Raw genomic sequence first — 27,585 nt, forward strand, 5'->3', positions numbered from 1 at the left:
ATTGGTTTGCTATTGTAACACCTTCTATTAACATATCACAGCAGTCCTCCTCTCGACCGCCCACCTCCCCATACTCTTTGCTTGTGAAATCCGCTCCACCTCATCCCTGGTATTAGCTTGTTCAGCATCCAGTGATCGGCAACACCCCGCCCAGCCTCTCCCCTCACCACTTGCGATCCTGCTTCTAAAATATTTGCCCACCTACCCGCTCGTCCCTGGCCATCTCTGCACATCATTAGATCTGCCTGTGCCTGTAGATCTGCGTCTGTCGTCTCGCAATGTCATGCAAGATGAAAGCCGGGCGCTGACCTAAATTAGCCTGGCGGAGTGCCCGGCTAAAAGGCACTAGGGAGAACACTGAGGATCAGTTACTTCAATGCCAATTATTTTATTTGCTCATTATGAAGTGTTTCTTATAAATGAGCAGACAGGTGAATATGACACTGAACTACTAAGGTTTTTTTTTTTTTTTCTCTCTCTCGGTATGTGCCACTCAAATGAAAAAACTCAATTTTTTTAATGTGTACAAATCTGAGTAAAGTGCAGATCATGTCCCTACATGATCTGCACTTTACTCAGATTTGTACACATTAAAAAAATGTGTGTATATGCCATATGTAAATGTGTGTATATGCCGTAAATATTTTACACATATGCAAAGCAGATCAGGTAATGGCATTAAGTGAGGTGGAGTATGCTTATAGTACACATGTGTGAAACTTCTGTACAAGTGTGACACAAATCGGACCAGTAGAACAGATCAGGTAGTGAATGTCACATTGGCCTTAAAAAGCATCTGGGGAAAAAAAGTAAGCCCAATACATGGAATTTTTGGGGAAAAGTTTGGTGATCAAGATCACAGGCGAATCCAGCAAGTTTTCTGCAAAAATGCTTTGTCAAATTTCACCAATCAACACTAGTAGCTAGAAAGATGATGTTGATAGGCAGTCAACTCTTAAGTTCATTTTAGCTTGGGGAAGGATATCTATTTTATTTATCTTTTATTGTGTATGACCCAATGCTAGATTATTAGCTTGCAAATAGAAAGATGTAGAGCTATACAGTTTTCTGAACTTAAACATTAATATATCTATTGTCCTATTTCATGTCTTGTAGTAATGTATACAGCAATGTACTTAGCAACTTAATACTAATGAATGCAGTAACTTAAATTAACATAAATAAAATTCAAGCCTGAAATGGAAGCATATTTTTTTGTGTATTGTCAGTTTTTCTTTTCATCATTATTCATCAATTTCAATCAATTTTGTAATTATGTTGAGCTAGTCAGTTTAGTTTGTGGGCCAAAATGTAATCCATATTATTTATGGGGCAATTTAGTAAAATTATAATTGTGCTGTCACCATCACTGTAAGTTCCGTGGTAGGCTTGTAGTATAGATTGACACCCACCTTGAACAATGTTTGTTTATACTTTTGGTCAAAAATAGTGTATTTTTTGCTCATGTGACATAGATTTGATCTTTTTTAAGAAATGTGAAATGAATAAAAAAAAGAAATTCTGCCATTAAACCCCAATTGTTTTCTGTAATGTCACGCCTCACACTTCCTAGAGAGTCTTACAGATAGATTTGGCAGTAATGATTTCACTTAGAGCACTTCTGAGAACTTGTTATTGTGATCTGACTAATATGCTAATGTCCTGCACTGAAGATAATTTGAAATCTGTATATAGTTTGTATTCACATTTTTATTAGGTCTCATCTGTCCGAAGAATTAATTTTTATAGGTGTTACAGTTTCAGGATTGATAGCAGTACACCATCATATCAGAATCACTTACATTCACTTACAAAAATTTATGTGAACAGTCAAACAATAAAATCACTTATGAGCCAAAAAACAGAACTGACACACTTTTATCTGTAGTCTGAATGTAGCTTTAGTAGGCTATAGAAACATATATAGTGTGACGGATGTCCAGGGCCATTACCTGACTGGGATGCCAGCTGGGTGGAAGGACCAAGGTAGAGAGCATGAGTGTGGCATTATCTTCCACAGGATGCTAGAGGATAGCTCCCCTGGGTTGTTGCAGCACCATGGATTCCTGCAGGGCATGCTGGGAGTTAGAGTTTGGAGCAGCCCTGTTGGGTTCCGTGGGCGCTGCCAGGGGGTGATGTAGAAACTGTGGAACTCTTTGTGGCAGCATTTGTTTGCGTTATTATTTAGTATAGTTACATGAAAATGCTGCCACTCTCAAGAGTGTTGTGTACTCATTGGTCATCTGATGACACTTGAATGCATCTGCTTGATTAGTTTTCAAAAGAAAATCTTTCTCAAGTTCCTTTCTGTATGCCTTGCTTTGTAGTCCGGTTTTTAATAACTTTAGTTAATTCAGTGGCCACCCTGAACCCCACACAAAAATATGAAACCAATGAAAATTTAAAAGGACAGATGTGCTATTCTCTGCTTTCTCCTCTTTTAATTCATAGAAATCACTAGGTATCAGGACCTTCAGAGGCTTATTTATTGACAATGTGTTACACACTTTGATTACTATAAATGAGAATCTTCTCTAACATGCTGTTTTTTCTGTTTACAAATTAGAAACTTGGACAGAAGGACCAAACTTCCTTCATTCTCCAATGTAAACAAATGGATATATTTTAACCCATTGTGAGAAAAATATCAAGTGTATTTCTTGACTTTATCCAACAATGATCTTAGGCAATGATGGAAAAGGGAGCTTTCAATCAGTATCTCAGGCAAGGAAGGAAATTTAGTCATTCATGATATTCACTATTTACTGAACCTGTGCAAAGCCTGATGTAATTCATTTTACAATTGCCCAAATTATACATAATATATTGGGGACGATGGTGGCGATGGGATTGGCATTTGTCTGTACAGTGGTGTGAAAAACTATTTGCCCCCTTCCTGATTTCTTATTCTTTTGCATGTTTGTCACACAAAATGTTTCTGATCATCAAACACATTTAACCATTAGTCAAATATAACACAAGTAAACACAAAATGCAGTTTTTAAATGATGGTGTTTATTATGTAGGGAGAAAAAAAATCCAAACCTACATGGCCCTGTGTGAAAAAGTAATTGCCCCCTTGTTAAAAAATAACCTAACTGTGGTGTCACACACCTGAGTTCAATTTCCGTAGCCACCCCCAGGCCTGATTACTGCCACACCTGTTTCAATCAAGAAATCACTTAAATAGGAGCTGCCTGACACAGCGAAGTAGACTAAAAGCACCTCAAAAACTAGACATCATGCCAAGATCCAAAGAAATTCAGGAACAAATGAGAACAGAAGTAATTGAGATCTATCAGTCTGGTAAAGTTTATAAAGCCATTTCTAAAGCTTTGGGACTCCAGCGAACCACAGTGAGAGCCATTATCCACAAATGGCAAAAACATGGAACAGTGGTGAACCTTCCCAGGAGTGGCCGGCCGACCAAAATTACCCCAAGAGCGCAGAGACGACTCATCCGAGAGGTCACAAAAGACCCCAGGACAACGTCTAAAGAACTGCAGGCCTCACTTGCCTCAATTAAGGTCAGTGTTCACGACTCCACCATAAGAAAGAGACTGGGCAAAAACGGCCTGCATGGCAGATTTCCAAGACGCAAACCACTGTTAAGCAAAAAGAACATTAGGGCTCGTCTCAATTTTGCTAAGAAACATCTCAATGATTGCCAAGACTTTTGGGAAAATACCTTGTGGACTGATAAGTCAAAAGTTGAACTTTTTGGAAGGCAAATGTCCCGTTACATCTGGCGTAAAAGGAACACAGCATTTCAGAAAAAGAACATCATACCAACAGTAAAATATGGTGGTGGTAGTGTGATGGTCTGGGGTTGTTTTGCTGCTTCAGGACCTGGAAGGCTTGCTGTGATAGATGGAACCCTGAATTCTACTGTCTACCAAAAAATCCTGAAGGAGAATGTCCGGCCATCTGTTCGTCAACTCAAGCTGAAGCGATCTTGGGTGCTGCAACAGGACAATGACCCAAAACACACCAGCAAATCCACCTCTGAATGGCTGAAGAAAAACAAAATGAAGACTTTGGAGTGGCCTAGTCAAAGTCCTGACCTGAATCCAATTGAGATGCTATGGCATGACCTTAAAAAGGCGGTTCATGCTAGAAAACCCTCAAATAAAGCTGAATTACAACAATTTTCCAAAGATGAGTGGGCCAAAATTCCTCCAGAGCGCTGTAAAAGACTCATTGCAAGTTATCGCAAACGCTTGATTGCAGTTATTGCTGCTAAGGGTGGCCCAACCAGTTATTAGGTTCAGGGGGCAATTACTTTTTCACACAGGGCCATGTAGGTTTGAATTTTTTTTTCTCCCTAAATAATAAAAACCACCATTTACAAACTGCATTTTGTGTTTACTTGTGTTATATTTGACTAATGGTTAAATGTGTTTGATGATCAGAAACATTTTGTGTGACAAACATGCAAAAGAATAAGAAATCAGGAAGGGGGCAAATAGTTTTTCACACCACTGTATGTGGGGTTGTGTCAGATTTACTCCAAACTATGTCATTAAAATCAGTCAGTCAGTCATTGTCCAACCCACTATATCCTAACACAGGGTCATGGGGGTCTGCTGGAGCCAATCCCAGCCAACTCAGGGTGCAAGGCAGGAAACAAACCTCAGGCAGGGTGCCAGCCCACTGCAGGGCACACACACATACACACACACCAAGCACACACTAGGGACAATTTAGAATCACCAAGGCACCTAACCTGCATGTCTTTGGACTGTGGGAGGAAACCTGAGCACCCGGAGGAAACCCACGCAGACACGGGGAGAACATGCAAACTCCACGCAGGGAGGACCTAGAAAGCGAACCCAGGCCTTCTTATTGCGAGCAGCAGCGCTACCACTGTGCCACCGTGCCGCCCTGTTATTAAAATATTAGAGATAATTCTAAAATTGGATGGAATAAGATTAGAGATTTCGTACACTGCATTACTTATGTTTTGACTTACTGTATTGTACTTAATTGGAAGAATCCTAACCTAGTATGTTTAACTCAATAGGAATGAAATGTATTATACTAAAACTCAAAAGTCAAATTTTCTTTGAGGAATGGTAGAAACCATTTTTAGAATTTGGGAAGAATTGTTTGACAGTTATCTATATAGTAGAAATCAGTTTCATTTCGTTCAACAGGTACACTTTTTTGTGTGTATGCAGCATTAATATTTCTGATGCACAATCTGTTTTATTGTATTTTATAATGCACATAGTAATAAGATGCTTTGCATTTGTTCTTTCCTAGAGATGCACATAATCCTGCAAATAATTGCACTTCACTTCAGAATCTACTGAACACTGTGTTTTTGAAGAAATAGACAAATTGATACTGTAAAATGTTAATAAAAGAAAACATAAATAGAAACAATTGGAGATAAAAAAGAATGATAGAAGGACTACTAATCTTGTTCAAGTCTATAAAATACTCTGGTGATCTGCCTTTATTAATGTCACAAAATGAGAGAAGGAATAACTCATGTACTGTAAATAAATAACAAATTCTTTTAATAACTATAAAGAGGCCACACTGGCCTCCGTGGACTCAAATTTGAGATGCCAATGGTCAAAAGAAATCCTTTGTTCTACAGTATAATAATAATATACATGAGGATAGAAATAGATAATATTGCTTTTATATATATAAAAAATATAGAAAACTATTTTTAAAAATGCATAAAAAATAATTTCCATCAAAATCTTAAAACAGTTTTTATTTGACTGTTAAATTTAAATTTAATTTAGTAGGTTCTTATATAGACCAAATGGCCAGGAACAGAGAGACTAAGGTTAAAAGTGACTATGTTGCCACTATTGATTTGCAACTTATAATTTGTAAAGTTGAGTTTTCACTGAGGTAGTACAGTAGCTTTGTGGAAGTGTAATAACATTAGTATAGAATCTGGCTTAAAACTAAGTAGTGGTATTAACAACAGGTGAATTCTGCTGGTTAAAACTGTTGACAGATGTTATTCCTCACCCTCCTTTCCCCTTAAGTTAGGTCATGATTTGGAGATACAGTGGTGTGAAAAACTATTTGCCCCCTTCCTGATTTCTTATTCTTTTGCATGTTTGTCACACAAAATGTTTTTGATCATCAAACACATTTAACCATTAGTCAAATATAACACAAGTAAACACAAAATGCAGTTTTTAAATAATGGTGTTTATTATTTAGGGAGAAAAAAAATCCAAACCTACATGGCCCTGTGTGAAAAAGTAATTGCCCCCTTGTTAAAAAATAACCTAACTGTGGTGTATCACACCTGAGTTCAATTTCCGTAGCCACCCCCAGGCCTGATTACTGCCACACCTGTTTCAATCAAGAAATCACTTAAATAGGAGCTGCCTGCCACAGAGAAGTAGACCAAAAGCACCTCAAAAGCTAGACATCATGCCAAGATCCAAAGAAATTCAGGAACAAATGAGAACAGAAGTAATTGAGATCTATCAGTCTGGTAAAGGTTATAAAGCCATTTCTAAAGCTTTGGGACTCCAGCGAACCACAGTGAGAGCCATTATCCACAAATGGCAAAAACATGGAACAGGTGGTGAACCTTCCCAGGAGTGGCCGGCCGACCAAAATTACCCCAAGAGCGCAGAGACGACTCATCCGAGAGGTCACAAAAGACCCCAGGACAACGTCTAAAGAACTGCAGGCCTCACTTGCCTCAATTAAGGTCAGTGTTCACGACTCCACCATAAGAAAGAGACTGGGCAAAAACGGCCTGCATGGCAGATTTCCAAGACGCAAACCACTGTTAAGCAAAAAGAACATTAGGGCTCGTCTCAATTTTGCTAAGAAACATCTCAATGATTGCCAAGACTTTTGGGAAAATACCTTGTGGACTGATGAGTCAAAAGTTGAACTTTTTGGAAGGCAAATGTCCCGTTACATCTGGCGTAAAAGGAACACAGCATTTCAGAAAAAGAACACCATACCAACAGTAAAATATGGTGGTGGTAGTGTGATGGTCTGGGGTTGTTTTGCTGCTTCAGGACCTGGAAGGCTTGCTGTGATAGATGGAACCATGAATTCTACTGTCTACCAAAAAATCCTGAAGGAGAATGTCCGGCCATCTGTTCGTCAACTCAAGCTGAAGCGATCTTGGGTGCTGCAACAGGACAATGACCCAAAACACACCAGCAAATCCACCTCTGAATGGCTGAAGAAAAACAAAATGAAGACTTTGGAGTGGCCTAGCCAAAGTCCTGACCTGAATCCAATTGAGATGCTATGGCATGACCTTAAAAAGGCGGTTCATGCTAGAAAACCCTCAAATAAAGCTGAATTACAACAATTTTGCAAAGATGAGTGGGCCAAAATTCCTCCAGAGCGCTGTAAAAGACTCATTGCAAGTTATCGCAAACGCTTGATTGCAGTTATTGCTGCTAAGGGTGGCCCGACCAGTTATTAGGTTCAGGGGGCAATTACTTTTTCACACAGGGCCATGTAGGTTTGGATTTTTTTTTCTCCCTAAATAATAAAAACCACCATTTACAAACTGCATTTTGTGTTTACTTGTGTTATATTTGACTAATGGTTAAATGTGTTTGATGATCAGAACAATTTTGTGTGACAAACATGCAAAAGAATAAGAAATCAGGAAGGGGGCAAATAGTTTTTCACACCACTGTACCTTGGAGCACTATGACCCATGTATGGGTAAAAAGGGCATGCGCAAGTTAAATAATTAACTAATTTGAGTAATTAGCTATTAAGTCAATTAAAATTTATTAGCGGTGTAGAGGTTTGTATTTTTTTTAGAATGTGAGAGGGAATGTCATCTGAGAGTGATACTGATTATTGATTAATGAATCATGCTACAGACAAACAGAAAATGGTCTTGTGTAGTCAAAATTGGTGATATACATACTATTATGTTTCTTTTAGCTTTTTAAAACCTGCTTTTAGTCCATCCTTTCCCGTTCTGCAGTGTTCCTGCAGTACCAAGTTATCTGTCAACTAATAGACTGACATTCATTGTATGCTAATTTCTGGATGTAGGAAAATGACACACATTTTGACAATTTGAAAATAATGGTACAGCTTCATTGAATTATTACTCAGAGGAAACCTGCCCATCTTGAAAAAGGCCATGCATTTGCCATCAACTGTTTGAGAACAAAATTATAAAGCTGGCAATGATAAAAGAGAACAGTAACTATAATGACTGTTTCTTTGTATTTTAAACAAATCATGGCATAGGTGAAGTGCTCAGGTCATATTTCCATACACTAACCTATTATCTGCTGCCCCTTGTAGTCAGTGAAGCTACAAGCGACCACTTCAATATCCACTGAGTTAATAAGAACGCTTCGAGGAAGTCATACAGAAAACTGTGACTGGCACATCAAATAATTCACTTTGTCTTGTTTTGAATTTGTGTAAATAAATTTCAAGATAACTCCAGTGTCAAATCTGTCTCTCTATGTGTTTTGCATGAAACATTTTTCAGCCAAAGCTTTGTAATCTGCCTAGAAACCTTTTTATGCTTTACTTTCATTTCCTTGGATTGTGAAAAGCTAACCATCACATTTATAACAAGCAGAGTTGGCAATACAATTCCATTGTTAGAGCACTGAGAATGAAAAATATTTAGCTAGAAAGGCAAAATATTTTAATTAAATATAACTTGGGAATATAAAATCTCTAGATTAAATTAAACTGTTTTTTCCCTTCTTAGAGTGGGGATATACTTAACGCTATGCGACATGTGCACCTGAGAACACTGCTGCTACACAAGCAGTGTACTGACTATACTTGCACGTGTACTTTACATAAACCTGGAGGATTCCACCAGGTTGTATTGCAAGAAGTCATCACAGTGAGAAAACAACGTCTGTTTTCGCTATGTTGTGAGTTGATGGCAGGAAGATGTTAAAGATAAAAATTCTTTGCATTCTGATGCTGTTGTGAAGGTGCAAAAAAAAAGAAAAAAAGACAGCAACAGTGACACAGAAAATAGTATGTGAGACCTTTTAAAGGATTGTGTCATTACGATGGGGAATATGCAACACTTGTATTGCCTATGTGAAAAATGGATGAAGAAAAGCACCAGGAATACATTCGCACTTCAGCATTTAAGTTTCATGATCTGCTTCACTGCATCGATCAAACATCAAAGCACACAGATTTATCCTGTTGGAGCTGCATGGCGGCATGCTGTCACATGTTGATAATAAACAATAACACTGACGTCACGTACCAAAACTCAAACACACATGCCACCCATATTTTTGCTGGTACTACAACTTGTGCACTCATCACGTTAATTTCTGACAATGTGCTCAGAAGACACATCGAAAGAACGCTGGGAATGCGTGGCAGCCAATGATCCCTGACACATAAACGTTCTGAGCATGATGCATAAATTGCCCCTTATTCACTGCATGGTTTCATGGACAGAATACTGTGAAACAACTAAGCCTTAAAATTACAGTATTTCCAATTTTGTAATTGCAGATTTCAGTCTATATCTCTGTTCTCATATAAATTCTGTGCATGGTAATCAAAAGAATGAATTTGATCATTGGTAAAAGGAACTAAAGTAATATTCTTTCTTTGGGTTCTGCAAATTTGTCTCGGTGATAAGCTGAAAATCCCATCATAGAGACAATGCTACTGTGAAATATGTATTGAAATTATATGTGATGTAATTTGGGCAGTTTGATGGGAGGTTTCTCTGAGCACCTGTGAGAGGTGATGCACCTGGCCTAGTTCACTGGTAGAAGCAGATCCAGGATACAATATCCAGTGTGACCAATAGGGTGCATTGCAGCACCCCAACCCCAGACACAACTTCACAGTATAGAGAGATGCTGTAGGACAAGATAGGATGATTGGAGTGCCAACTTTACAACAAAACCTTATTTAATTTGAACAAAAAGTCAGAAAAGGCAATGAAAATCAAACACTTCAATGTGCAGTTTTAAACAGAAGACAGTCCTCTTGGTAGGACTGAATACAAAGCAGGTTTTAGGCTCGTTTCAGCACAGGAGTCATCCATCCATCCATTCTCTTCTGCTTATCCGAGATCGGGTCGCGGGGACAGCAGCTTGAGCAGAGATGCCCAGACTTCCCTCTCCCCAGCCACTTCTTCTAGCTCTTCCAGGGGAATTCTGAGGCGTTCCCAGGCGAGCCGAGAGACATAGTCCCTCCAGCGTGTCCTGGGTCTTCCCCGGGGCCTCCTCCTGGTTAGACGTGCCTGGAACACCTCACCAGGGAGGCGTCCAGGAGGCATCCTGATCAGATGCCCGAGCCACCTCATTTGACTCCTCTCGATATGGAGGAGCAGTGGCTGTACTCTGAGCTCCTCCCGGATGACTGAGCTTCTCACCCTATCTTTAAGGGAAAACCCAGACACCCTGTGGAGGAGACTCATTTCAGCCGCTTGTATTCGCAATCTTGTTCTTTCGGTCACTACCCATAGCTCATGACAATAGGTGAGGGTAAAAAGTAGATTGACTGGTAAATTGAGAGCTTTGCCTTTTGGCTCAGCTCCTTTTTCACCATGACAGACCGATGTAAAGCCTGCAACACTGCGGATGCCGCACCGATCCGCCTGTCAATCTCCCGCTCTATTCTTTCCTCACTCGTGAACAAGACCCCGAGATACTTGAACTCCTCTACTTGGGGCAGGATCTCGCTCCCAATCCTGAGAGGGTACTCCACCCTTTTCTGGCTGAGAACCATGGTTTGGATTTGGAGGTGCTAATTTCCATCCCAGCCACTTCACACTTGGCTGCGATCCAATCCAGAGAGAACTGAAGATCACGGCCTGACGAAGTAAACAGGACAACATCATCTGCAAAAAGCAGTGACCCAATCCTGAGTCCACCAAACCGGACCCCCTCAACACCCTGGCTGTGCCTAGAAATTCTGTCCATAAAAGTTATGAACAGAATTGGTGACAAAGGGCAGCCCTGGCAGAGTCCAACTCTGCAGACCAAGCTCTGACACCGGTTGTACAGGGACTGAACAGCTCGTATCAGGAGGCCCAGTACCCCATACTCCCGGAGCACCCCCCACAGGATTCCTAGAGGGACATGGTCGAACGCCTTTTCCAAGTCCACAAAACACATGTAGACTGGTTGGGCAAACTCCCATGCACCCTCCAGGACTCTGCCAAGGATGTAGAGGTGGTCCACTGTTCCACGACTAGGACGAAAACCACACTGTTCCTCCTGAATCCGAGGTTCGACTATCTGACAGACCCTCCTCTCCAGGACCCCCGAGTAGACTTTTCCAGGGAGGCTGAGGAGTGTGATCCCTCTATAGTTGGAACACACCCTACGGTCCCCCTTCTTAAAGAGGGGGACCACCACCCCAGTCTGCCAATCCAGAGGCACTGTCCCTGATATCCATGCAATGTTGCAAAGGCGTGTCAACCAAGACAGTCCTACAACATCCAGAGCCTTGCGGAACTCCGGGTGTATCTCATCCACCCCCGGGGCCCTGCCACCAAGGAGTTTTTTGACCACCTCGGTGACCTCAGTCCCAGAGATGGGAGAGCCCACCTCCGAGTCCCCAGGCTCTGCTTCCTCATTGGAAGACATGATAGTGGGATTGAGGAGGTCTTTGAAGTACTCCCCCCACCGACCCACAACGTCCCGAGTCAATGTCAGCAGCGCACCATCTCCACCATATACAGTGTTGACACTGCACTGCTTCCCCCTCCTGAGACGCCGGATGGTGGACCAGAATCTCCTCGAAGCCGGAGAAGTCATTCTTCATGGCCTCCCCAAACTCCTCCCAAGCCTGAGTTTTTGCCTCAGCAACCACCGAAGCCGCATACCGCTTGGCCTGCCTGTACTTGTTAGCCACCTCTGGAGTCCCACAGGACAAAAGGATCCTATAGGACTCCTTCTTCAGCTTGACGGCATCCCTCACCGCCGGTGTCCACCAATGGGTTCAGAAATTGCTGCCACAACAGGCAACAACCTCCTTATGGCCACAGCTCCGGTCAGCCGTCTCAACAATAGAGGCATGGAACATAGCCCATTCAGACTCAATGTCCCCCACCTCCTACAGGACGTGGTCGAAGTTCTGCCGGAAGTGGGAGTTGAAGCTACTTCTGACAGGGGACTCTGACAGACATTCCCAGCAGACCCTCACAATATGTTTGGGCCTACCAGGCCTGACCGACCTACTCCCCCATCAACGAAGCCAACTCACCACCAGGTGGTGATCAGTTGACAGCTCTGCCCCTGTCTTCACCCGAGTGTCCAGGACATGTGGCCGCAAGTCCGATTACACAACCACAAAGTCGATCATCGAACTGAGGCCTAGGGTGTCCTGGTGCCAGGTGCACATATGGACACCCCTATGCCTGAACATGGTGTTCGTTATGGACAATCTGTGACGAGCACAGAAGTCCAATAACAAAACACCACTCGGGTTCAGATTGGGGGGGCTCCGATTCCTCCCAATCACACCCTTCCAGGTCTCACTGTCATTGCCCACATGAGCATTGAAGTCTCCCAGCATAACGAGGGAGTCCCCAGCAGGTGTGCCCTCTAGCACCCCCTCCAGGGACTCAAAAAAGGGTGGGTACTCCAGACTGCTTTTCAGCGCATACGCACAAACAACAGTTAGGACCCGTGCCCCCACCCGAAGGCAGAGGGAGGCTACCCTCTCGTCTACCGGGGTGAACCCCAATGAACAGGCTCCAAGTCGGGGGGCAATAAGTATGCCCACACCCGCTCGACGCCTCTGACCGGGGGCAACTCTAGAGTGGTAGAGAGTCCAGCCCCACTCAAGGAGACTGGTTCCAGAGTCTACACTGTGCGTCGAGGTGAGCCCGACTATATCTAGCCAGAACCTCTCAACCTCGCGTACTAGCTCAGGCTCCTTCCCCTTCAGAGAGGTGACATTCCACATCCCAAGAGCCATCTTCTGTAGCCGAAGATTGAACTGCCAAGGTCCCCAACTTTGGCCAACACCCAACTCACACTGCACCCAACCTCTTTGGCTCCTCCTACAGGTGGTGAGCCCATGGGAAGGGGGACCCACGTTGCCTCTTCGGGCTGTGCCCAGCCGAGCCCCATGGGTGCAGGCCCAGCCACCAGGTGCTTGCCATCAAATCCAACTTCCAGGCCTGGGTCCAGAGGGGGGCCCCGGTGACCCGTGTCCGGGCAAGGGAAAACACCATCCAATGTTTGTATGCATCATAGGAGGTTTTCTGAACCGCTCTTTGTCACGTCCCTTGCCTAGGACCAGTTTGCCTTGGGTGACCCTACCAGGGGCATAAAGCCCCAGACAACAGAGCTCCTAGAATCATTGGGACACACAAACCCCTCCACCACGGTAAGATGGTGGCTCGAGGAGGGGAGCACAGGAGTCAGGTCGACATTAATATGAGATGCTATCCTCTGTGGTCGCTCTTCTTTTATACTGTGAGGTTTGGAAGGGGCTGGTCTTGTTACGGTTCAAAGCCCTAAAAGTGTGGTTTCTTAAGACTGTGAGGGAAGAAGGAGACATGTCTGTTAACGGCAGTGCCCCATTTCCTCCTAGGATGGTACTTCTTTAGGTGAGTTTGGAAAGAGACCCTCTGGTGCGTATGCATGACAACAGACACAAATCTCTGGTGCAAATGCAAGGTTTATTAATGAAAATTACCTATACAAAGGCTTCTTAATATCCACAATCACAATTCCAAACCATTCTTCTATTTCTCCACACCTCCCAGGTGAGCTTTGTCCTCTTCCATCCAACTCCAACTTGCCTGGATGAGGTCAAGTAGTTTCTTTTATCTTGGACCCAGTAGTATGTCCAACAGATGCCATACAAAGTATGGATTACTAATCCCAATAGCTCCTGGCCGCCCCGAATGAATCCAACAGGGCTGCCCCACAAGACTAAAGGTCCCAGTATGCCCTGTGGGTATGTCTGTGTGGGAATCTTAAACCAGGGATGCTGCCATCTAGCATTTCTTTGGAGTATGTAGTCCTAATAGGTTGTCTCCCCCTGTTCTTGCATCACACTGGCCTCCTGGCTGGGCATTGTTCATTGCTCCATCCCAGCCAGGATGCCCACCTATGAGCGCCATTCATCACACCAGATTTTGCATAACCTCTGAACCTTTCCAGAAATGCATCCATAATAATGTAATTTCCTGCTTGTGTCAGCACAATGCTAAAAATACTACCAGTGTGGGTGCACAGTTCCACTTATTTATTAATATCAAATGAAGTTATGATCCCACACCTATAGATAAATTAGGAGGATGACTTACACAAACATCTGCAAGTTATGTATGGTGATATTTTATACTTCCTTTGGTATACCGTCCACACTGTAAAACAAGAAACTTCAAAAGTAGCAAAACATACCAGTAACTTGTACAGTGAAAATGTGAGTCTAATTGTCCTCCATTAAGTTATTGTATGGATATGGTGGTTTTGAATGAACAGGCACAGCCCAGACAGGCAAAGGGAAGAACCACCCGTCATGGATGCTCTTCCATTCATTTAATGCAACTGCATTTCTTACCAGGGAAAGTCAACTAGCCACACCACTATGATTTTGTGAAAAGTAAAGCTGTTTTTTGTAATTTGATTTTCACAGCATTTGCCATATACTCAAGCATGGATAGTTTCCGCTATAGTGAATAAAACATTGTGATGGACGGCCGGCGTTTCAGTCTGGCCGGGACATCCCTGAACAGAAAAAAGGAGGAAGAGCAGGTATTTCAGGGCACTTTATCCCCCGGGATGCTAGGTGGCAACTCCCCTGGATGGAAATGGTTCCTCGGATTCCCTCAGGGCATCATGGGACATGGAGTCTGTTTCCTCAGCCCTGTTGGGTGCCGTGGGTGCCCCCAGGGGGACCTCACAGGGAACCTGGGGACTCCTATTGTTGTTACGACCCGGAAGTACTTCGGAGGCACGCGGACGGAAGCCCGCAGTACTTCCGGGCTACTTAAAGGATGATGTGGCATTTGACCCGGAGAAGGAATACTTCCGGGTCATTAACTATTTAAAGGACTGGTCAAAACCCAGCATTAGGAGCCGGAGTTAGGAGGTTGGGTGACTAAGCTGCTGGGAGTGGAGGATTGATTATTATGTTTATTATTATTCTATTACTGGAGAATTGTGGAGTGTGCGGTGCTTTGTGCACTTTATTGGAAGAAAATATTAAAGATATCTTCTTGGTGCTTTTACAAGTGTGTCCTGGATGTCTGTCGGGAGGGTTTATCGGGGCAACAGCGCCTCTAGCGTCCACAACATCATTGCTATAATGTTAACATTGATTAAAAATGATGTGTGTGTGTGTGTTTTTTTGTTTCACATGAGCACATGTTGGTGCTTATTCTGTCACGATTTGCATTAGCTCCTTGTGGTCTCCTCTGGCATTGTCATTTGCTAAAAACGGAACAATATAGATTTATTATTACAGAAATTGTGAGCCTCACAGCTACCTAAACAAATACTATATATTGGCTATGGACTGCCTAAATTGAAATGGCAACACAACCATTGTAACCACAAACAGCTGTTCTGCGAGAAAAGACATGCAAATTGCACTGCATGATAGAGACACAGGACTCAAAATCTGTGCAGTAGTGGCACCAACTACTGTGTAGATAGATTTTTGCTGGACAACACAGGCCTGGAGAAAAGTACAAAAGCGTTTCTGTATATACCTTTTCTGCAACAGAACTCTCATCTTCTTTAAAACAGAACCATCATATTCAGGCCATGTTTTCAGGTACAGTAGGAGTGGGCTTCTGTTAGCATATTTTCTTTTCCAATTAGGTGCTTTCAATTAGAGGGCATCCCTCATGATTCTGTATTGTGTAAAGACCAAATGGTGCTCACAGTCACATTCTGGTATTCTCTAATGTCTTATGGTAGAAACATTATTCTTTCAAGATATCCCTTTTGTAGCTGATCTCGAAGGTTTTCTCCTGGTACAGATGAGACCACGCTCCGACTGATGTTTAAAGAGTATTTATTTGCTCTCTCTCTCTCTTTACAGCTCTCAAACACCGTGAAAAACTAAAATAAAATAAAGCTAGTAAATTAAACAATTAATGAATTACACAGGTGTAAGGATAACAAATGAAAACATACCGTGTGCGCCTTCTGACCAGAAATTCAGGAGTCTCTATTACAGTCTCTCTGATACTTCACTTCTTACTATCTTATTAAAACTAAACAGCTCAGCGTCCATTAAGCATGTCACTATGTGCATTTCCGCTCCACCAATGAACCTTATCATGTGACCACTGCGCCCTTCCGTTCAGACCAACTTGCAAACTTATGTACAAATACATTGAGATTATAAAATAAATAAAATTACAATTAGAAAAGCAATTATTATCAACAATAAGATTGCACCACGACTATATGATATACAATATAATTTACAAAATATATTTTACAAATTCAAACATCAAATTTACATATATACACACACATATTTTGCGACAGCTATTCTGCCACCAAAATTACAAAGATTTATGTTAACCATATTCAAACAGAATTTAATAAATCCTGTAATTTTCCTTTTACCCTTTTTAAGTCAAAAATTAATCTTACATCTTGTATGTTACCTCAGACTCAAACTTGCAAACGATACCATGCTTTACATCTCTAAGACATCTGTTTTAGTATTATCTGCATAGTAATTTAGGAATCACTCTCTACTAATACAACTAATTTGTGAACTGGTCATTCTAGAAAGGATGGTTGTATCAGACGTTCACCCTTCTTTCCTAAATCCCTTTGTCCTATTTGAATTTTAACCTTTCGTACTAAGCCATCATCATCTCCACTTGTTTCTATGACTCTGTCAAGTTTCCACTCATTTCTGGGAATATTGTCCTCCTTGACAATTACTACATCCCCAACTCGTACGTTTCTTTTGGGTGTATGCCACTGTTGTCTAAGACTTAGGTTGGTCAGGTATTCCTTATGCCATCTGCTCCAGGATTGCTCTGACAAGTATTGCACTCTACGCCACCTTTTCTTGGCATACAAATCTTCTCTGACAAACTTGCCAGGAGGTGGAAGAGGCACAGAGATCTTAATTGTGAGCAAATGATTGGGTGTTAAAGGCTCAACACTCTTAGGATCATTAATTGTATTCATAGTGAGTGGGCGGTTATTCACAATCGACATGGCTTCATAGAAAAATGTCCTCAGTGAAGAGTCATCTAGTCTTCCTGCAGCTTGTGTCAGGACAGAGCTCAATACACTTCTAACTGTTCGTATTTGGTGTTCCCAAACCCCTCCCATGTGACTTGCCTCAGGAACATTCATTAGAAAGTCACACTGGTTTCTTGCAAGATAAGCTGTGATTCTTTCCTTGTCTAACTCCAACAGAGATTTCCCCAGCTCATTCCTTGCTCCAAGAAAATTCGTACCTTGGTCTGATCAAATCTGCCTCACTGTTCCTCTAATTGCTATAAAGCATCTCAATGCATTTAAAAATGCATCGGTTGCGAGATCTTCTACCATTTCGATGTGAATGGCTCTAGAGCTTAAGCATTGAACAACAGACCATATCTCTTGAATTCCTTATGCCCTTGTCTTGTATGGAAGGGTCCAAAACAGTCAATTCCGACATATGAGAATGGAGGAGAAGGTTCGACTCGATCAGCAGGCAGGTTTGCCATGCGTTGCCCTTCATTCCGTCTTCATGTCTTTCTGTAAGTGACACAATATTTAATGTGCTTGCCCGCTACCTTACTGGTACCTATTATCCAATATCCACTTGCTCTAAGTTCATTTAGAGTTTGCCCTCTGCCTTGGTGCTGAGTTTTCTTGTGGCAGTGATCAAGTATTAACTGCGTAATAATACCATCCTTAGGAATAATTACTGGATGTTTCAAGTCAAATGATGTGGAAGATTTTCTCAATCGACCTCCAACCCTGAGCAGTCCATTTTCAAGGAATGGGTCAAGTTGGAACATCTTGTGAGTTTTTGATAGCTTGGCAGATTTTAGACTGAAACACTTCAACTTCTCTTCAAAGGCTTCCCTTTGTGCTGCCTTTATGAGTACAAAGGCGGCTATTCTTCGTTCTTCTACATTAATGGGTCCTGTTTGGTCTTTATTTGCCAGCCTTAGAATTCTAGCAACAACGTTAAGAGCTGCATTCCAATCTGAGAATCTTGAGAACCTTTAAAGAAAACTTTCTCTTTCAGAAACATCAGCCTTCAAGACCCTTACCTCTGGGTCACCTATAAGTAGCTCTGGGGATCCTAGGCTTGTTACAATCTTCCGTTCCCATAAGAATTTAGGTCCTGTGAGAAGCTGGTCATTTAAAGAGTTATTTTCAAATTTTGCAGAGCAGTCAAATACGACTCCAATTTTCTCTGGCTTTCTAAGATGATACACTCCATGGTGTGGAATGTATCATGTGTTACCCTCCTTTGGTGTGGCAGTTACTTCTTCTGCATCACCATCTTTCAAGACATCATTCATGAATTTCACATAATCCTCTTTGTACTTGGGACTTTTCTCCAGATTTCCTTTTAAATGCCTCAAACGTACTTCAGCCAGCTGCTTATTGTTTGGCAGCAGAGGACGCTTTTTGAAGGGTAGAGGCATTTCAAGATGTCCTTCTTCATTGTGGTGAATTTTATCATTCAAGAAGTTTAGAAATTGGATATCTTCTTGAGATATTTTCTTTCCTCTGGGCTCCGTGTCCAAGAAATCAGGTTCTAGTGCCTTAATCACAATGGCAGGTATAACAAACGGTAGTTCCTTTACAGAGATGCGGTGACAAAATCCTTTCACCTTTCTTTGGTTTATCTAAGGTGTTATGGATCCTACTATACTCCAGCCTAGTTCAGTCTCAACTGCATATGGCTCATAATCCTCCCCTGATATCACTTGTTTCGGTTTCAAAGCTTGTGCACAGTCATAGCCAATTAAAAGACCTGCAGGACAGTTCAACAGATCTGGCATTTTTTCCGCCACACTGAGAAGATGGGTCAAACCTTTCACTGTTTCACGAGTAGGGATGCTACTTTGTTCTAGTGGGATGTACTCTCGTGTATATACAGGTGGTAGTACAATGTACTCTTGTGAAAAGTACCCTCTCACTCTTAGTCCAACTGCTCTTTGACAATTCACTATTGAACCTTTGTCAGTCATTGCTGACAGTTTTAATCTAACAGGTTCTGTGTCTGCATTAATTTTTTCACAAACATCCTGGTCAATAAACGTATTATTGCTCTGTGTGTCCAGTAATGCATACACTAAGATTTCTGGGCTGTTCTTTGCTACACAAGAAAGCCACACTGGAACAAATGTCCTCACAGGTGGAGCGGTGGTAGTGCTGCTGCTTTGCAGTAAGGAGACTGTGGAAGATTGTGGGTTCGGTTCCTCCCTGTGTGGATAGCGCTTTGAGTACTGAGAAAAGCGCTATATAAATGTAATGAATTAATCATTGAAGTGCGCTCGCTGTTGGCTACATTCACGCTGCACAAAGCAGTGGACGAATTCTCCTCTAACTGTGCCAAGTCTGGCCCCTTTTCTTGAAGACGTTCTTCATGAAGCGGTGTGGGGTGGTTACGTCTGCAGACATTGCAAATGGCCCTCTTTCTACAATTTTTGGAAATGTGGCCAACCCTAAGGAAGCCAAAACACATGTTATTGTCGACGATAAATTTTTTCTTTTCCTCCAAAGACATTGACTACAAATTATTTACATTTATATATAAAGTGATTTTGTTGACAACAGATGCATTCTACTTGCATTCTACTTAAAAAGTAGTTTTGAGTGGCGGAAGAGCTAGTTTTGGAATCTTTGTTACCCTCTGATCCATCTGAGTCTCTTAAAGTGGATTTTGGATCCTGAGATGTCTTTGTTGATGTCATTAAGGTGCTTGCCTTAAGATGCCTTTGTTCCTTTACAGGTTTTTCTTCCGTATGTTTCAATGTATAAAGTGAGGAAATTGGATTGCATGCAATGCATGCATCCTCTTCCACAAAGTCTGAAAATTCCTGGAAGCTTGGATAAGGTCTGTTATCACTCAGTGCTTTAGTAACATATCGATTCCACTGGGTTGTTAGCCAATCAGGTAGCTTCCGCAATAATTTCTGATTCTCCTCACAATCATCCAAAATCTTTAAGCCCTGTATGTGCAGCATTGCATTCTTGCATGAGATGAGGAAATCATTAAACTCTCTCAATTTAAGAGATTCTCTTGGTCCAATCTTTGGCCAGGTACTCAGTTTTGCTCGGAATGCTCTTTGGACTACAAAGGGGTGACTATAACGTTTGTTCAATGCAACCCAATCTTGCGTGTATGCTTCCCCATCACTTCTATAAAACATTCCTTCTACTACGCTCAGTGCTTCTCCACTTATGTATCTTTTCAAATAGAACAACCTATGTGCTGGGTTTGTGCAGTTTGTTTCAATTAAGGCCTTGAAGCAGGTTCTCCATTCAATAAATTTGAGTGGGTCCCCTGTAAACACAAATGGCTCTGGTGCCGGAAGTTTAGTCACTGCCAGGGATTCTCTTAATGCCTGAACTAGCAAGGCTTCTTTCGATGCTAATTCCATTTTACCTTCAGGAATTGAAGTGCTTTGAGGAACTTGGGCAGGAGGAATGCTGTCATGCTGCATTGGAAACTGACTTGGAGGCAGTGTGGTTATTATTCCAATATCTCCCATTTCGGCACTCAACTTTAATTCCTCTTCAGCATAAACACTGTATTCTGCCTCTATTACTTCAAGATCCCTTTGATTTTCCAGCATTTTTAATCTCTCTTGTTGGGCTAGGACCTCCTTTCTCTGAATAGAAATTTCCCTTTCTCTGTTAATCTCAGCCCGTTTTGCTGCCAAGCGTGCTGCAGCCTCTGCCCTTTTTGTTGACATGTGACTTCCTTGCTGAGTACTACGTCCAGCTCTTGATACAGTTGAACCATAAATCGACCTGGCTTCTTCTCTTTGGAGTAACTGGAGGAGAGTTTCTTTCTCAGCAACTGCATCAAACATTTTGGTACCTGCTTCCATATAGCGCCTTTTCAGAACTACCATTATTTCACTAATTACTGAGATGCTGCTATCCATTTTTCTTCTTATATCTTGAGATGGGGTAGCCACTGCACGTAAACCCTCATATTCCTTTTTCAGATCTGACTCATATTTTTCCAAATCCAAAATCATTTCACTTAACTCAGCTTTGGATAATTCTTCCTTGAGTTTAGACCTGATAAGCTGAACCTCTGCTTTGAAATTTACATACAGGAGCATAAACTTTCTTTCCTTCCTAGCTATCTCATTTTCTTTAAACTCAAGCATTTTTTCCGTGGGGCGTTTAGCTCTTTCTGAGCACCTAACCTGCTGCTCGACATGAGATGGTTGCTCCTGTAGCCCTACTCTGTGTATTTCAAGCTCGGCATAAATTTCAGCTATGCGTTCTTCAACCATTTGTCTTTCTGAATTTTCAAGTTCAGTTTCTAATTTCTTCTCTAATTGTGCCTTCTCATTTTCTAAAGCCTCAATTACTTGTTCTAGTAAACGATTTCCTACTGTCACTTGTTCCATTTTCACTAACAAACTTATAAGTACTGCATTGCAATATTAAACAATCAATGTGAATTATAGAATTCTCATGAAAATATGTATCAATTATAAAACAATCTACACATTTCTGTTCAACTTACAAAACAAAATAGCATATTAGACACAATACGTAATTAAAACTTTCATAATATGAATAACAAGAAACGTTAATATCAACAATTATGAATATGACTATATTTCCAAATGTAAATATGCCTAACATGAAGTCCCAACAGCGTTATTACTTATTGTAAACAGAATAGTCCAAAGATGTTAGAACGATTCCCTTTCTGTTGCTGCACTTCACTTCAAAACCGTCTTCTTATTGCGTGTCAAACCTGCTTCGCGCTGAATCGGGTGTTGAAGCTCCTGACGTCACGTGCAACTAATGCTGGGATTTGTAGGCAGATCCTTCCATGGAACGTGGTAATGGAGTATCGAAACACGTGTCCTTCCAATCTTCACTGAAACGCTAGTGAAACTCTTTGCTGACTCACTCCCATAAACAGCAACGTTTTTCACTGTAGCTGCTCCCGAAGGTTTTCTCCTGGTACAGATGAGACTACACTCCGATTGATGTTTAAAGAGTATTTATTTGCTCTCTCTCTCTCTCTTTACAGCTTTCAAACACCGTGAAAAACTAAAATAAAACTAAAGCTAGTAAATTAAACAATTAATGAATTACACAGGTGTAAGGATAACAATTATAACATACCGTGTGCGCCTTCTGACCAAAAATTCAGGAGTCTCTATTACAGTCTCTCTGATACTTCACTTCTTACTATCTTATTAAAACTAAACAGCTCAGCGTCCATTAAGCAAGTCACTTTGTGCATTTCCGCTCCACCATTGAACCTTATCATGTGACCACTGCGCCCTTCCGTTCAGACCAACTTGCAAACTTATGTACAAATACATTGAGATTATAAAATAAATAAAATTACAATTAGAAAAGCAATTATTATCAACAATACGATTGCACCACAACTATATGATATACAATATAATTTACAAAATATATTTTACAAATTCAAACATCAAATTTACATATATACACACACACATATATTTTGCGACAGCTACACCTTTTTTTATCAAATGATTGTGGCCACCACTAACACAGCATATAGTGCTAAGTCTTTTATAGCTCATCACGGGATACACTGTTCACTTATGACTAGAAATAGCATGTACATGAAATTTATATTGAAAAATGTCATCATACATTTTTTGCTCAGAATAAGGTTTCTTTCTTTTGAACAGATTCCTGGAACCTCTGCGAAATATCTGGAGACTGTTACTAAAAACAGGCAAGTTTAAACAGACCTAGTCAACCTGTTAATACTGTGACTCCCCATCATGACAATACTTGGAAAATATGATCAGTGCTCCATGTTGGGTTTAATTTCTACAGTTCACAAATACTGAATTTAATATCCAGTTCTTTAGATAAAGCTCTTGTACAATCATTAACACTAAAGTATGATGCATATATTTTCAAACAACTCTTTGAATTGAATACTGTTCAAAGATGTTTAATTATGGTTTGCATGTATTTTATTTGCAAAAAATGCATCGTTGCATCATTAACTGTTTGATCTACATGTTCATTTTTCCAAACCAAATTTGCCATCTTTTGCTGTTATGTTTATTATCAATGGACTTTTTCAGTATGTATGTATATTGCAGGCGGTATCTGTTCTTTGGCTGAATATGCTCACCTTGCAAGTTATATTTAGCTTTGAAATGACTGTATCTTTCATTTTTTGCATCTTGTGTAGTAGTCGTAAATGTAACAATTTAATTCCTATACATGTCCAATGTCCAGTATATTGTATATACTGCATCTAACATGTCTAGAAAATTCTACTACATTTTAGAAACGGTGTAAAAGCGTGCATATTACAATTAAAACAAAACAATAAGCCCTGGATTAGTAAGGAGCTAAAAGGTCTCCTGAATGAGAAAAAGACAGCATTCAAATCCAGTGACAAAATGACTCTGAAGGACATACAGCTTGTGCTAAATAAAAAGCTGAGTGAAGGAAAGGAAGCCTACAATGCTAAAATAGAAAACAAACTCACTCAGTATAACATTTTTATGATACTATCATCTAAGTTTCTCTATTCAGATATACCATAGATGTGCAAAGCTCATTCAGCTCAACATAACTGGTGTATTTCACAACAGACAGCATAATTTTGGTCGCTCCAGATAAACATATCTATTGCTACTGGCATTCACATTCACATTTCACATTTAATCACATTCAATATTTGTGAATCATTTTTAGAAAAAAATGACACAATTTCCCAGTATATCATATAAAATAAAAGAGAAAATGTAAACTTATTTAAAAAAAAACATGCTTTTTAAAAAAATAGCTAAAAAGGTAGTTACAAAGGAAAAACAGCTGTATAAGGCATATAAAACTAGTAACACCAGTGCTACGCAGGGAATATAAGAGCATGAGAGCAATGGCTTAAAGGATTATTAGGAAGGATAAAGGATAGTTAAAAAGAAATATTGCGAGGTGAAAAGGTTTTAGAACTGGTCTATCCTCCATTGTAATGGGCAATGTTGGATCGCTGTCAAATAAGATTGAAGAACTGTCTGCTCTTATAGCAGGTCATGAAGCATACAAGTACAGTGGAATTTTGTGTTTTACAGAGTGCTGGTGTAAACCTAATATATCTGACAAGATTTTAATGCTGGAGAGATTTTATCTTCAAGCAGATATTGATCCAGTAAGCTGTGGAAAAATACAGGAGAGGGACTGGTCTTCTATATGAATGAGAAATGGTGTAAAAGCATGCATATTACAATTAAAACAAAACAATAAGCCCTGGATTAGTAAGGAGCTAAAAGGTCTCCTGAATGAGAAAAAGACAGCATTCAAATCCAGTGACAAAACGGCTCTGAAGGACATACAGCTTGTGCTAAATAAAAAGCTGAGTGAAGGAAAGGAAGCCGACAATGCTAAAATAGAAAACAAACTCACTCAGAATAACATGAAAGATGTCTGGAATGGTCTGGGCATAATTAAAAAAAATCAAAAAATCCACATCTCAGGTGCTAGAAGTAGATTTGGACAAAGCTAACTTCCTGAACCAATTTTTTGATTTCTCCTTCCCTGCCACCTTCTTCCAATGACCAGTATCCCTGTACCATACCTTCTACATCAACAACTTCTGCCTCATCAACTGACTATCAGCATGTGTAGTCCATAACTGAAGACCAAGTAAGGAGACAATGAGGAAGCTACATAAAGGAAAAGCTGCAGGCCAGATGAAGTCAGTCCTTGCGTTCTTATGGCCTGTGTTGACCAACTTTATAGTATCCTCTGGCACCTATTCAGTCTGTCCCTAGGGCTCCAGAAAGTACCACTGCTATGGAAAACACCCTGCATTGCTCATATTCCACCTAATTAACTACTAACTACCGACCAGTGGCACTTACATCTCACAACTTGAGGACCTTTGAGAGACTGGTCTTGGACTATATGAGTCCTCCTGTGGTTGACCACTTGGACTCACTGCAGTTTACCTAATAGACAAAGATTGGAGTGGAAGATGCAATTATTCATCTGCTCCACAAGGCTTATTCTCATCTGGTAAAAGATGGCAACATGTGATGATTATGTTTTTTGATTTCTGCAGTGTTTTCAATACAATCCAGCCATCCCTTTTAAGGGGTAAGTTCAGAGATATATAGATGGATGAGGCTATGGTATCCCAGATAATGGACTATCTGACGGGCAGAGTGTATTTTGTGAGACTCGAGGACAATACAGATATGAGCAACACTGGAGCACCACAAGGAAAAGTACTGTTTCCCTTTCTCTTTACTCTGTACACCTCTGACTTCAAATATAACACTAGGTCATGTCTCTTGCAGAAATTCTCAGGTTATTCTTCACTTATGGGGTGTATTGATGGGGGTGAGGGGGGTGGGGTGGGGGTAACAGAGTATATGAGTCAGGTGGAGAAGTTTGTGTCTTGGTGCAGTGCAAAGGAAACTGTCTGCAACTTAACATCAGCATATCGAAGTAACTGGTGTAACAAAGGCACTATATATGCGCCTGACCCAACACAGATTCACACTGGAGGCACACGTATAAAATAAACTTTTTATTTTCTTCAGCTGGAGGGCTTGTCTTCCCCGTGTCCCCCAGCCACAACACAGTCCCAAAAGCACCAAGTACACCACACACTTCTTGTACTGCACCACCACTCCTCCCAGGCAACCTCGTCCTCCTCCACCCGACTCTGGCCACTGAGTGGTGGTTGCTGGCTCCTTTTATTGGGCACCCAGGTGCTTGATTGCCAACATCCAGCTGCACTTCCGGGTGTAGCGAATATGCTGCCCAGATGGGCTCAGGAGTTGCAGCTGCAGCACCCCCTGGCAGCGCCTGCAGGACCCAACAGGACTGCACCCAACTCCAATTCCCATGGAGCCCTGGGAAGTACTCCTGGGTCCTTAATAAAGGAGACTGCACTCCCTTGTCCTGGTGAATCGGAGATGGGAGGACATACAGCAACACTCAACTGGAGAAGGGCAGTGCGGTGGTGAGAGAGGGTATTGTGGAAGGAGAAGAGTCTATTGTGGAGAGAGAGAGAGAAACCTGTGTTTTTTGTTAGTTTTGAAGGATTTTGGTTAATAAACCATCCTTTATTTGAACCCAGGACTCTTTGTGTGTTCGTGTTGAGGTTTGTGGCAGGCTGACACCCCGGTTTCCATCACAGAATAAATAAAGTTCTATCTATACCAAATTAGGTGGGATGGCAGATAATGTAGAATCAGCTAAAGTTTTACAGAGGGATTTAGATAGCATACAGCCTTGGATTGATTTGTAGCAGATGAAATATAATATGTATAAAAAAGTGAGTAGTACATGTAGAAAGTAAAAATGTTTAATACAAAGTGAGAAGGACCTAGAAGTCATAGTGAACTTATTACTATCTACATCCAGACAGTGGACAGAAACAATCAATGTTAGTTTTTTATATCATGATTTGTGGAGTACAAGTAAAGGGAAGTTGTGCTTCAGTTATATAACATGCTAGTGAGGCCTCACCTGGAATCAGATTTATGAAAACATGTGTACGCACACATAAGTGCTCGAAATGTGGTTATACAGATTTTCACACAAACATCAGGATTTGTAAAAGAAAACAACAGGAAGGCTTATATATATTTACAGAACCTCTAGCTCATCTGTCACAACATTTAAGGGAAACTGGGAAATCAGAACACCCTTTATCAATTACGGAAGTGCAGCCAACCAGCTACCTGGTGGCTCATCTATATATATAATTCTCTAAGCCGCCGCCAGTGCAAGCAAAACACCCATGAAAGCACGCAGGACGGAGCCACGCCCACCAACTCTAAGACCATTGGATACGACGAAAACTCGCAGAGCCACGCCCACCAACTCGGACGCAGCAACTCACAAAACATGGCGTCATTCGAGTTTGTCTCTGCTATAGTCCACATGCACCTCTGAGCCACGTTGACTTTTCATTATTCTTTTCAGTTACGACGCACAACCGCGTCCACCATCGCAAACTGTTTTACACGCCATGGTCTTAGAGTTAGTGGGCGGGTCTCTGTGAGTTGCTCTTGCGAGCGGGTGCATGACCAGGCAGTGTGTATGCTTCAAGAACGAGGGTGGACGCGGCAGGACCATCTAAGAAGAGGCATGTTTATCGTGGATGTTAATTGCTGTATGCAGTGTGTAAAACTTGGGATATGCACGATAAATAAACCACTCTTAGTCCGCCAACGCTAAAACGATAGGATATGCCGACAACTCACAGAGCCACGCCCACCAACTCTAAGACCATAATAATAATAATAATTCATTACATTTATATAGCGCTTTTCTCAGTACTCAAAGCGCTATCCACACAGGGAGGAACTGGGAAGCGAACCCACAATCTTCCATAGTTTCCTTACTGCAAAGCAGCAGCACTACCACTGCGCCACCATGGGACGAGAACGCGTGCCCGCCCGCCTGACTGTTACCAGCGTGTAAA

This window comes from Erpetoichthys calabaricus, chromosome 4 (genome assembly GCF_900747795.2).
Source record: "Erpetoichthys calabaricus chromosome 4, fErpCal1.3, whole genome shotgun sequence".
NCBI lineage: Eukaryota > Metazoa > Chordata > Cladistia > Polypteriformes > Polypteridae > Erpetoichthys > Erpetoichthys calabaricus.